This window comes from Propithecus coquereli, unplaced genomic scaffold (assembly GCF_000956105.1).
Source record: "Propithecus coquereli isolate 6110/MARCELLA unplaced genomic scaffold, Pcoq_1.0 Scaffold70, whole genome shotgun sequence".
Lineage (NCBI taxonomy): Eukaryota > Metazoa > Chordata > Mammalia > Primates > Indriidae > Propithecus > Propithecus coquereli.
The window spans coordinates 2,252,925-2,264,055 of NW_012153063.1; the positions used below are offsets into that span (position 1 = coordinate 2,252,925).

At 44.0% G+C, this 11,131-nt stretch overlaps 1 protein-coding gene across 1 annotated transcript in view; it reads left to right on the forward strand.

Moving 5' to 3' along the window:
* Window positions 1–10,628: 10,628 nt before the first annotated feature.
* The window catches only part of CREB1 (cAMP responsive element binding protein 1), a 70,646-nt gene continuing 70,143 nt past the window's right edge, over window positions 10,629–11,131 (forward strand). Inside the window, exon 1 of the mRNA XM_012661240.1 lies at window positions 10,629–10,871. The gene's annotated coding sequence lies outside the window, so the exon portion shown is untranslated. The remainder of the gene's footprint in view (window positions 10,872–11,131) is intronic.

The following is an 11,131-nucleotide window of genomic DNA, read 5'->3' on the forward strand; positions in this document are numbered from 1 at the left end:
CTGGAAACATACACATCACAGACACACACACACACACACAAATATATCAGATAAAGTAGAGCTAAATTTCTATCCACTTAAAAAATAGTTAGAGCTTATATTAAATGATTATATCACATAGTTTTAAAAACTCACTTGATACAAAAAAAGCTCATGAGCAAACAGCAGTCTCCTACCCCCAATCTTCTAGTGCCCACCCAGAGAGAGGCAGTCATCTAACAACCCAACCTGTCAGAAAAGCAATAGGTGCCATTCCCTCTCCCCTGACCCCTCAACCTGACAGGCAAAGACCTAATTGTCTGAAAATAACAGAATATGAGATTTGGAATAATTTTCTCTCAGAATTAGAAAGCATTGATACATTGTTTTCTAGTTTCCAATGATGCTGTCAAGAAGTCCAGTGCTGTTCTCTTTCCTACCTTTGTATGTGATCCTTAATTCCCACCTACAGGGTTTTAAGTCCTTTTTTTTTTAATAACTGTATTCTAAAACTTCACAGTCATATGCTTTGACATGGGTCTTTTTCAAGAGATTTGAATATTTCTTTCAATCTTAATGCCCATGTGTTTCAAATCTAGGAAAATATCTCCTATAATTTTTCCTCTTAAGATAATCTTTTAGTCTTTTTTTTTAAGAATTTAGTTTTATTGGGCCAGGCATGGTGGCATGCACCTGTCATCCTAGCTACTTGGGAGGCTGAGACAGAAGGCTCGCTTGAGCCCAGGAGTTTGAGGTTGCAGTGCACTATGATAATGCCAGTGCACTCTAGCCTGGGCAAAAGAGGGAAACACTGTCTTAAAAAAAAATTAGTTTTGTCAAAGTTATACATGTTTATGCTTGAAGAGTTAACAGTCCTTTCACAAAATATTTACTCTTCCCCAGAGACAACCACTGTGAGTTCTTTTAGTTGATTCTTTGGAATTGACTACCATATCTCTAAACAATATATGTTTTAACTGTGGCAACTTGGTATTTCTGCTTTAGGCATTATTTGTTGACTTTTCATCATGGAAATGAGGGTCTATTCTCTTCCCTCTCTTCATGCCTACCACACGTATGCACCTTTCACTGTATATTATTATTTTGGTTAGATAAATAATCAGTATTTACATTATTAGGACCTTGTATTTTAGTCAGATGTAAGCCATATAATAAACTATGATTACTTTTCCTCTCCTACCCAACTTTTTATTTTCCCTGGAGTTAATAAATGTATTGTTCTTTTCATTTACTTAGCTTTCTAAGTGCATATCACTAATTCAAAACCTTCCACCACTTGTTCAAATCTCATCTCAATACAATCATACACATCTGATTTTCTGTTTGGTTGGTCAGTTGGTTGGATAATTTGTTGATTTCTCTCTTTCATGTTGAACGATTTCCTTCATGTATGCTAATCCCTGGTTGTCCAGTCATATTAAATAGTAAGGCACTAAAAAGATAGACGAAAGCTCTGTGTGCATGAACAGGACTTGACAACTGAGGGTAACTGGACGATGAGTAGATGTCTTCATTGGAGTACTCCCATGTGGAGGTCCTTCCTCTGCATTTCTCAAGATAGGAGGATAGAATATATTTTAGTTAGTGGTTTTTTAGCTTTATCTGTATCTTTTAAATATTTAGCTAAATGTTCTGTAGGCCTCCCTGTGTACTCTTTTCCTGACCTCTGCAAAAGAAATGAAGAGGTGCAGCCTCCAATTCCTTCTGCAGGCACTTAGGTATCAGCTTCCTCTACTCCGCCAAGTCACCTTTCCTCCATCCACTTCCCACCTTCCAAACATGCGTTGAATTCTCTTAACTGCTATTATCTCCTTTCCTGCTCTTTTTCCCCTGGAGTGTTGTATTCATTTCTTCTTGCCCCTGTAACAAATTATCACAAATTTAATGGCTTAAAACAACATAAATTTATTGCTTACACTTCTGGAGGGCCGAAGTCCAAAATCAGTCTCTGCAAGCTAAAATCAAGGCATCAACAGGGCTGTATTTCTTCTGGAAACTCTAGGGGAAAATCTGTTTCTTTGACTTTTCTAGCTCCTAAAGGCTGTCTGCATTCCTGGGCTCAGGGCCTCATGTTCCATCTTCAAAGCCAGCAGTGGAGCAAATCCAACCCCCTCCATCCCACTCTAACTCTCCTGCCTCCTTCTTTCCTTACACAGATCTTTGTAGATTATACCGGAGCCACCCAAATAATCCAGCATAATCTCTCCATCCCAAACTCATTAACTTAATCACATCTGCAAAGTCCCTTTTGCCATATTTAACATATTCATGGCCATCTTAGGGAGAAGGGGGAATTGTTCTAACATAAGAGTTTATATTAATACTTTTCTTATTCCACTACTGTGCGCCATCAGGAAAGAGCAGAGCAAAAAGCATGAGTTCAATCACCTTGTTTGATCAGGATCCCAAATAGTATGTGCTTCAATCTCTGGGACTCTTCTAAAATCTATTTGTGATATAGAAACAACAACAGAATAGAAATAATATTAGAAATAACCAAATCACAATAAAGCCTTCAATCCAAACAGGAAATTAGAACAGGCCCCAGAAACGTTTTCATAAACCCTGTCACTGTTTGGGAAAGAAGTAGGCACAGTAGAAATGGGAAGGAAATGAATAAAAGCAGAAAATAGAAAAAAGGGGAGGAGGAAAAGTTTTTTTAATAGAGGGGCATGTCACAAGATTATGAATATGCATGTCACTTAGTAATATGAGTGCTACCCATGGACTAGTAGATAAGGATCAGAGATAGGAACAGGAAAGCAATATCATATTTGAAAAAAAAAAGAAAGCTAAACTTAGAATTGGAAGTTCTAAATTCAGACCCCAATTCTCAAACATACAGTTTGATCTTGTGCAAGTCAATTAGGTTTCTTGGTTATATAGCTGAGGAATTTGAAGCCCAGAGAAGTTATCTCAATTTAAATTAGCATGTATACGTGAAAGACCCCAGTGAGACATCTATCACATAGTAGTTGAATGTCAGTTGAATCTGAAGCAGAAAGAAGCAGTAACTGAAAACTAGCATTATAGTATCAGCAATGATATCACAACATGAAAACCCAATAGCTGGAAGGCAGACTAAAAGAAAATCATCTTTTCCATTTTCTAAAAAAAAATGAACTAGACTGGTCACAAGAAAACTCACCTAAATGCATGGATATGATTGCAGATATTCCATAGAAATATCACTTTTACTCATTCAAAATTTTTTTATCAAACTCCTTTAATGTGTCAAACACCAAACACTAATGCTAGGCATTAAATGTATAAAAATGAATAAGGCAGAGGTAATCTCTGCCATCACAGAGGTTACAGTCTGGCATGGAAACAGACAAACAAACAATGACAAGTATGATAGGTATTTTGATGGAAATAAGAATACAGAGTTCAGGCATCTAAACCAGACCAGGCTGTTGGTGTTGGGCAGGGTGGAAGGGAGCTAGATAGAGCTCTCAGAGTTTATGATACACCCTTCAGAGCTCAGCTACAGAGCAGGAGCTAGTGAAGCAAAGATGGAGAGGAGGGGCTTGGTGGTGTTTCAAGGAGCCCACTCCCTTGCCTAGGAAGAGTAACCTTGGCATCTTAGAAACCAGTCAGCCTGAATCTTGTGTCATGCATGAAAATGGCATCCGGGTTGATGCCAAAAGAAAGTGCTTGGGTTGCTAAGGTGCTTTCGGAATGATAGAATTATACTGATGGAGTCATAATTACTTTTTTTTTTTTCAAAGCAAAATCCCTTCCTCCTTTTCATTCTACAAACAGGCAGTGGAACACAGTGGTTAAGAGTGCAGGCCCTAATGCCAGACTGTCTGGGTTCACATTCTGACTCTGCCACTTACTGGCTCTAAGACCTCAGACACATTTCTTCTCTGGCTTCAGTTTACTTATCTGTAAAATGTTTCTCCTATTAATATTTTCCTCAATGGGTTGTTATGAAGATTAAATTAGGTAACACATCAAAATGTGTTTAGAACAGTGCCTGGCACAAAGTAAGTACCCAATAAATCTTTTGCTTGTTGCTGTTCTTGGTTTTAATTGCCAGCCACTGGTCTTTTTGCAATTTCTAAGAAGATAAGAGGCCATTTGACTTTGTTTACATGGTGTTGCTTTCAGCCAGAAGTAAGATACTTGCCGTAGTGCTAGTATCTTACCATTTGGACCTCAAAATAATAATTAAAAGCTCCCAGAATCTTGCTGATCAGTCCTTCAGTTCTGACCCTGGGATGTAGGAAGACCACAAAGCTTCAAAGAGGTCTTTGTCTCTTTCAGATTATATGGAGCCGAGATAGAAAGGGCAGAGAGTGTAGCCACATAGAAATCAGGCCCCACCATGATGCAGGCTGCAATACAGAAGCTCAATATTTATAGATGCATCCAGAGGTGATCACTCTGAGGAAAACTTGTTCATGCTAACCAAATGCCCAGGAGATTAAATCCAAAATTCTGATTGCACTCATCCAAATATTTGAGTACCAATTGTGTACCAGGCACTCTTCTAGATGTTAAGGATATAGCAGTGAAAAAAAAAGAGACAAAAGTCTCTGCCCTGGAGGGGGTAGACAATAACCAGAATGAATGAGTTAATATATAATGTACTAGAAAGTGATAGGTGCCATGGAGAAAAATAAAGCAGTCAAGGGAAAAATAGAGCAAAAGAACAGAGAGGTGTAAGGTGAACAATTTTTATCAGGGTCGTAGCAGAAGGCCTCGCAGAAATAGGGGCATTCAAGCAAAGAACCGAGGAGGTGAGGAAGACATGCGCATGACTGGGAGGAGCACCCTGAGCAGAGGAACAAGTGCAAAGTCCCTTAGGAGACAGTGTGTCTAGTGCTTGAGGAACAGCAAGGAGGCCAGTGTGGCTGAACATAGAATGGCAGAGGAACAGCAGGAAATGAGACTGGAGAGGTGTGGGATCTTGTAGGACTAACTGTAAGAATCTTGGCTTTTACTCTGAGTGAGATGGGAGCTTCTGGAAAGTTTTGAACAGAGTCAAAACTCATGGTATGAACTGCTTTATGTATTAAAAAGTATCACTCTGGCTGCTGTGTTGAGAACAGAATGAAGGTTAAGGGTAGCTAATACAAAATTCTAGTCAAAGGTGATAGTGGCTTGGAAAAAGTTGCTATCAGTGGAGATGAAGTGAGCACAAGAGGAGTTGATGACAGATTGAACCTAGGGTATAAAAGAGTTGCAATTTTAAGTGGTGTGGTCACAGTCCCAGTGAGGTAACATTTCAGCAAAAATTTGAAGAAGGTGAGGGAGTTAACGTTCTGGATATTTGGGAAAAGAGCACTTTAAGAATGGAACAGCCCCAAGGTGCCAAGGCACAAGTGTGGCTAGCGCGAGGCAAGGGAAGTAGGGAAAGTTCTTAAGCAATCGCAGTAATCCTGGCAAGAGATAGAAGCATTGCAGACCCAGGTCACTTGTAATGGTGGTACGTAGTTAGTCTGGGGATATATTTTGAAAGTATAGTCAATAAAATTTCCTGATGGAATAGATGTGGAGAAAGGAAGGCACTAAGAATTGTACCAAGATTTTTAACCTCAGCAATTAAGATGGGAAAGGCTGCAGGTGCAAATGCAAGAGGGGCAGGCAGTTCCATTTTGGACACATTGAGTTTGAGATGTCTAGTAGACATCTGTAGCACCTCAGATCCTCTTGGCCTCACTTGCCTAGGGGCCCTTGGGCCACTTATTCTGCCCCCATCACCACTGGCCAACCAACTCAGGCAGTAACCACCTGGCAGCATTTAGCCTCCTGCTCAGGCCATACATCTTACCAGGGGGGTCTGTTTGGTGACCACACAAAACATAGAGTAGTGGGGCAGAGAGTAGTGTTAGCATCCCTTTGATTGAACCTTGACCTCTTCCCCTGATTCACTGCTTTTCCCTCCCTTCATTTTCCTGGGATCGTTCTCCCTAGTAATATAATAGCACAGCTTTTGCCTCAGTTTCTACTTTCTGGGAGACACAGGCTAAGACAACATCCAAGTGGAAATGTGAGCAGGTAGCTGTTTAAATGAGTCTGGGGTTTGGGAGAGTGATTTGGGGAGAAGATATAATTTTGAGAGTTGTCAACACAGACATAGTATCTGCAATCATGAGCCTGGATGATAACATCAAACAGTGAGCAAAAAGAGAAATGTCAGAAGGTAGAGAGGCTGAAGATTTTAGTACCTTTGAGAGCAGAGACAATCTGTTTTCTTCACTGCTATATCCCCAGTTTCTAGAAGAATGCATAGGTGCTGAACAGATATTTTTAGAATAAATGAAGTAGGTCACAATGGCCTTGGGGTCAGAAAGGAAGGCAAATCAAGTGACAAGAGATGATGAAGTACAGGATAGGCAGGGTTCATGGAACTGGAGTTCATAGTGAGGGTGAAAATTAGGTTCGACAGCAGAAGCAAGAAAGAAAAATAACAGGAAAAGGAAGCTGTGGTTAGAAAAAAGCTCTCAAATACCACTTTCTCCTTGAAACCTTTTATAATCATCTCATGGGATCTTCCCCCTACTCTGGACCTCTTTCAAGATCCATGTGCTCCCTTCTACTTTCATCTCCCTGATATTGACCATATATTTCAATTGGGAAACTGAGTCAAAAGTGGAAGTTGCCTATAGTTCCAGCTACTCAGAAGGCTAAGGCAGGAGGATCACTTGAGCCCAGGAGTTGAAGGTTTCAGTGTTCTTATGATCACACCTGTGGAGAGTCACTGCACTCGAGCCTGGGCAACATAGCCAGCCAGACCCTGTCTCTAAAAAATAATAATTAGCAACAACAACAACAAAAATGGAAGTGGCTTCAAAGTACCAGAGACCAAAAATTGGATGCTGAAAGTTTAACCTTCCCAGTTCATGTCTGTGGTTTATGGAGATGCTAGAACAGAATATATGAAATTGGGAGACTGGATTTGAAATCTGGAGTATACCCAGAACGTTTGGTAAAATAATTTGCACTTCAGTGAATGGATGATTGAATGAATGATTGAACAAAGTTAGGTGGGAACAGAGGCTGCTAGAGCGTAAGTCAAAGAGGATACATGATTTAATAACTGTTTGAGGCCCACTGGTCTGACAGTAGGGTACAAGTGTACAGGGGAAGCTGGCCTGTAGTTAGAAAGTACCTAGGAAGTTAGTAAAGTAAATGAGATGTGATGAGATAGAGCCTAAATGAAGGTCGGTGTGAATAAAGGAAGAGTGAATATGAGAAAATTTTAAAATAAAAAAATCAGCATATTTGGTGGGTGATAAATATAGGCCATGAATAGATAATTCCAAAATTTTGGTATCATGTATAGGGTCAGGGTAGGAAGAACAGGAAGATGAACTAAATTTTGAAAATGTATTTGACACAAGGATGAGATATCCAAGTAAAAGCTAGTAACAGGCAACATTTTTATTAACATATTACATGCCAAACATTGTTCCAAGTATACTTTATATGTATTATGTCATGTAATCACCACAATAACACTATAATGCAAGTGCCACCATATTCTTTATTTTACAGATGGGAAAACTGAGGTACAGGAATGAACAATTAGTCCAAAGTCACTAGCTAGCAAATGGTTGAGCCAGTGCAATGGACTGAGTGTTTGTGTGCCTGCCTTGTCCCTTGCAAACTCATACGATGAAATCGTAACTCCCAATGTGTTGGTATCAGGACATGGGGTCTTTGGGAGATAATTAGAACATGATGGTAGAGCCCTCGTGAATGGGATTAATGCCTTATAAAAAGAACCCCAGAGAGTGCTTGCCCTCTCTCTGCATTGTGAGACTACGGAGAGAAAACAGCCACCTGCAATCCTGAAGAGGCCCTCACCAGAACCTGACCATGCTGGCAGCCTAATTTCAGACTTCCAGCCTCCAGAACTGTGAGAAATAAATTTCCGTTGTTTGTAAGCCATTCAGTCTACGGTATTATGGCAGCCTGAACTTGCTAAAAGAGCCAGGATTTGAACCCAAAAATGTTAAGAAACTTTGCCTGGGACCACACCAAAATTCATTATTTATTCAATACTTAACAAGCACCACTATGTTCTAGACATTGTGTGGTTGCTAGAGATGGGAGGGAAGAGGAAAAGCTGGTAGCGAACAAGACAGATGTGGTCCCTACCTGCACAGACATTATATGGACACTAAACAAATAATTACAAGAATGATGAATTGAAAAAGAAAGTGATAAATTACAGTTAGGCAGGAGGGGATGAGAGAAAAGAACTCTAGGGGGTGGGATGGCATGTGTAAATTCCTTGAGGAGAGAGCCTGCAGAAGACTACTATGGCTGGAGTGCAGAGAGCTAGGGGGGACAGTTGGAGAGGGGGAGAAAGACAAGGCCAGATAATGGAGCTTAGATAGTGTTCAGTAAGCAAAAGGAACCCACTGAAGGAATTTAATCAGGTTAGTGATTTGATCAGATTGGTATTTTTAAAAAATTAGTCTGGTGGTAGTGTGGCAAATGTATTGGGATGAGGCAAGAGCAGTTCTGGGGGACCTCAGTGGTGGTTATTGTAGGACTTCAAGCAAGAGGTGAAGGTAGTTTAGACTAGAATGGGAATGGAAAAATGGCCATGGGGACAAATCCAGTTTTTCAGGAAGCAGAGAGGTCAAGGTGATTGTGATGTATGTTGGAGGTATGCTAGGTTTCTGGCTTAAACTGAGTAAATGGATAGGATACCCTTAACTGAATCAGGGGATATGGCAGGAGAGTTTTGAAGGGATTATGACTTACAGGTTGAGTTTGAAATGCCCCAGTCATCCACATGAAAGTGTAGCAATGACAGTTGAAATATGAATCTAGAGCTCAAGAGCAAGATGTAGGCTTGAGTTATGGAGAGTCTTTGACAGAGGGTATTTGAAGCTACTAGAAGAGGACAAGACACCACATAGAAAAGTGTATATGGTGGGACTCAGAAAGTGGGCCAGGATTCAACTCAGCAGGATTCCAATATAGAAGAGCTGGATAAAGAAGGAGGAGCTGGTTGTTCAAGAGCAAACAGAGGCAGGGAGGAAAACTATGACATAAGAGCAGAGGGAAGAGTATATTTGGAAGACCGTGTGGTCAACAGTGTCAAATACTAGGATGAGGTCTTACAAAATGAGTACTGAAAATCATCCATTGGATTTACATTAAGCTCTAAGTCCATGAAAATTCAGAGCCACTTAGACTAGAGAGGGAATCCATGTGGCCTTTTGACTGAATCCAAATTTTACAGAACAAATCCTTTTAATAAAGTTTAAATTTGGTCAAGGAGCCAAACTTGGGGATCTGGAGGGCCACACGTGGCCTTGAGGTCACAGGTTCCCCATCCCTGGATGAGGTAAGAGACAGTTGGAGTTGTTGGAGAGGGATTTAGGAAGAGAAAACTTTGTAAATAATTGAGAGACTTGAGCATGTTTAAGTGCTTATAGGAAAGAGCCGGTAGAAAAGGAAAGGTGGAAAATAACAGAAGAAAAGGGGGATACTCCTACATCCAAAGTCCTGGAAAAAGCAGTAGGGGATGAGATCTATAGTACCAGGAAGGGCAACTCTTTCTTCATAACAGAAATCAGTAAACAGGAGTCCAGATTTGAACCCTGTCTGTCTGCTTCCTAAAGACATGTCTGCTTTAAGGAACAGAAAGAATTACAAGACTTGAAAGCCCAGGTCTCCGAGAGGGCTACGGAGTTCAATAAAAAGGTGAATGGAGAGTCAGGGGTGCGGCCTCTTGAAAGCGCAGGCCACGGAAGTCACACAGTTTGGTATAGGGTGGGGGTGGGTTGTGAAGAAAAGAGTGCAGTGGGTGCAAACCACTGCTGTAGAGAACAGGCTGAGAAAAGAAAGCGATACAGGATGTTGCTGAAGAAAGGCGCGCAGGTGGGATGGGGACATATTTCGAGTGCTGAAGAGCAACCTCGGTCAGGGCAGGTCATGGCTCGGAGGCCTCCGAGGGCCGTCGATGGGACCCACAGCCCGGGCTGCCCCCGCTGCTGGGCTGAGCCCCGCGAGGTGCCACAAGTTGCAGAGCCTCCGCCTCCCGAAGAAAAGGTGTTCCGCTGGCGGCCGCCAGGTTTCTCCGCTGATTCTCGGCGCGGGAAAACCGTCCCCACCCAGGGCCCACCATGCCCCGGGGTCCCGCCGGGGCAGCGCCGCAGCCTCGCGTGCCCAGTCCCGGCCCCGGGCGCGTTCGCAGAGGCGCAGCAGCCCTTCCTCCCCAGCCCGCACGACTCCCGCACTCCGGCCTAGGCAGCGCGTCTCCCACATCACCACAGCGTTTGAAAGTTCCCGCGCTGGCGGCGCTCTGCAGCCGAGCCGGGACCCGGAGAAGTTGCCCTAGAGCCCGCCGCTTACGGCCACCCCGGCAGGCCAGCGTGGGGGTTTCCGTCAAGTCACCGACACCCCTCGGGAATTCCCCACGAGGCCACACACAAACCCCGCTTCCTCCTTCAAATTTCCGCCGTCTGGTTTTACCCACCCGAACGCAGCGGAGGGGCTTAGACCCCTCCTCCTGGCCCCGGTCTCAGCCCACCTTCACCTTCACTCTCCTGGCGGAATGCCTTCGCCTCGCCCGGAGGTACCCGAAGGCCTTCGGCAAGTTCCGCCCCCAGCGCGGGGCGGGGCCGCTCGAGCTGCTCCGGGCGGAGCTCGGCTGTTTCCGTGTGCGGCCGCTGCGCACTCGGCACTGGGCGGCGCTGGCTGGCTCCCTGGCTGCGGCTCCTCAGTCGGCGGCGGCTGCTGCTGCCTGTGGCCCGGGCGGCTGGGAGAAGCGGAGTGTTGGTGAGTGACGCGGCGGAGGTGTAGTTTGACGCGGTGTGTTACGTGGGGGAGAGAATAAAACTCCAGCGAGATCCGGGCCGCGAACGAAAGCAGTGACGGAGGAGCTTGTACCACCGGTAAGAGGAGCAGGAGGAGGAGGCAGGAGCTGGAGAGAGCCGGGGGGACGGAGGGGGGACGGGGAGGCGCCGGACACCCGCGCTCGGGGCCTTCCCCTCGCAGGAGGGGCCGCGGTAAAGATGGAGCCTCCGCCCGAGCCCCACAACATCGCCGCCGCTCGCAGCGAACAAAGAATAATGGCGGCGGACTGGAGCCAGCGGCGGCCGGGGCGGCAGCGACTCTGCCTGCAGCCAGCGGCGGCGCTCATGGCGGGGGGCGG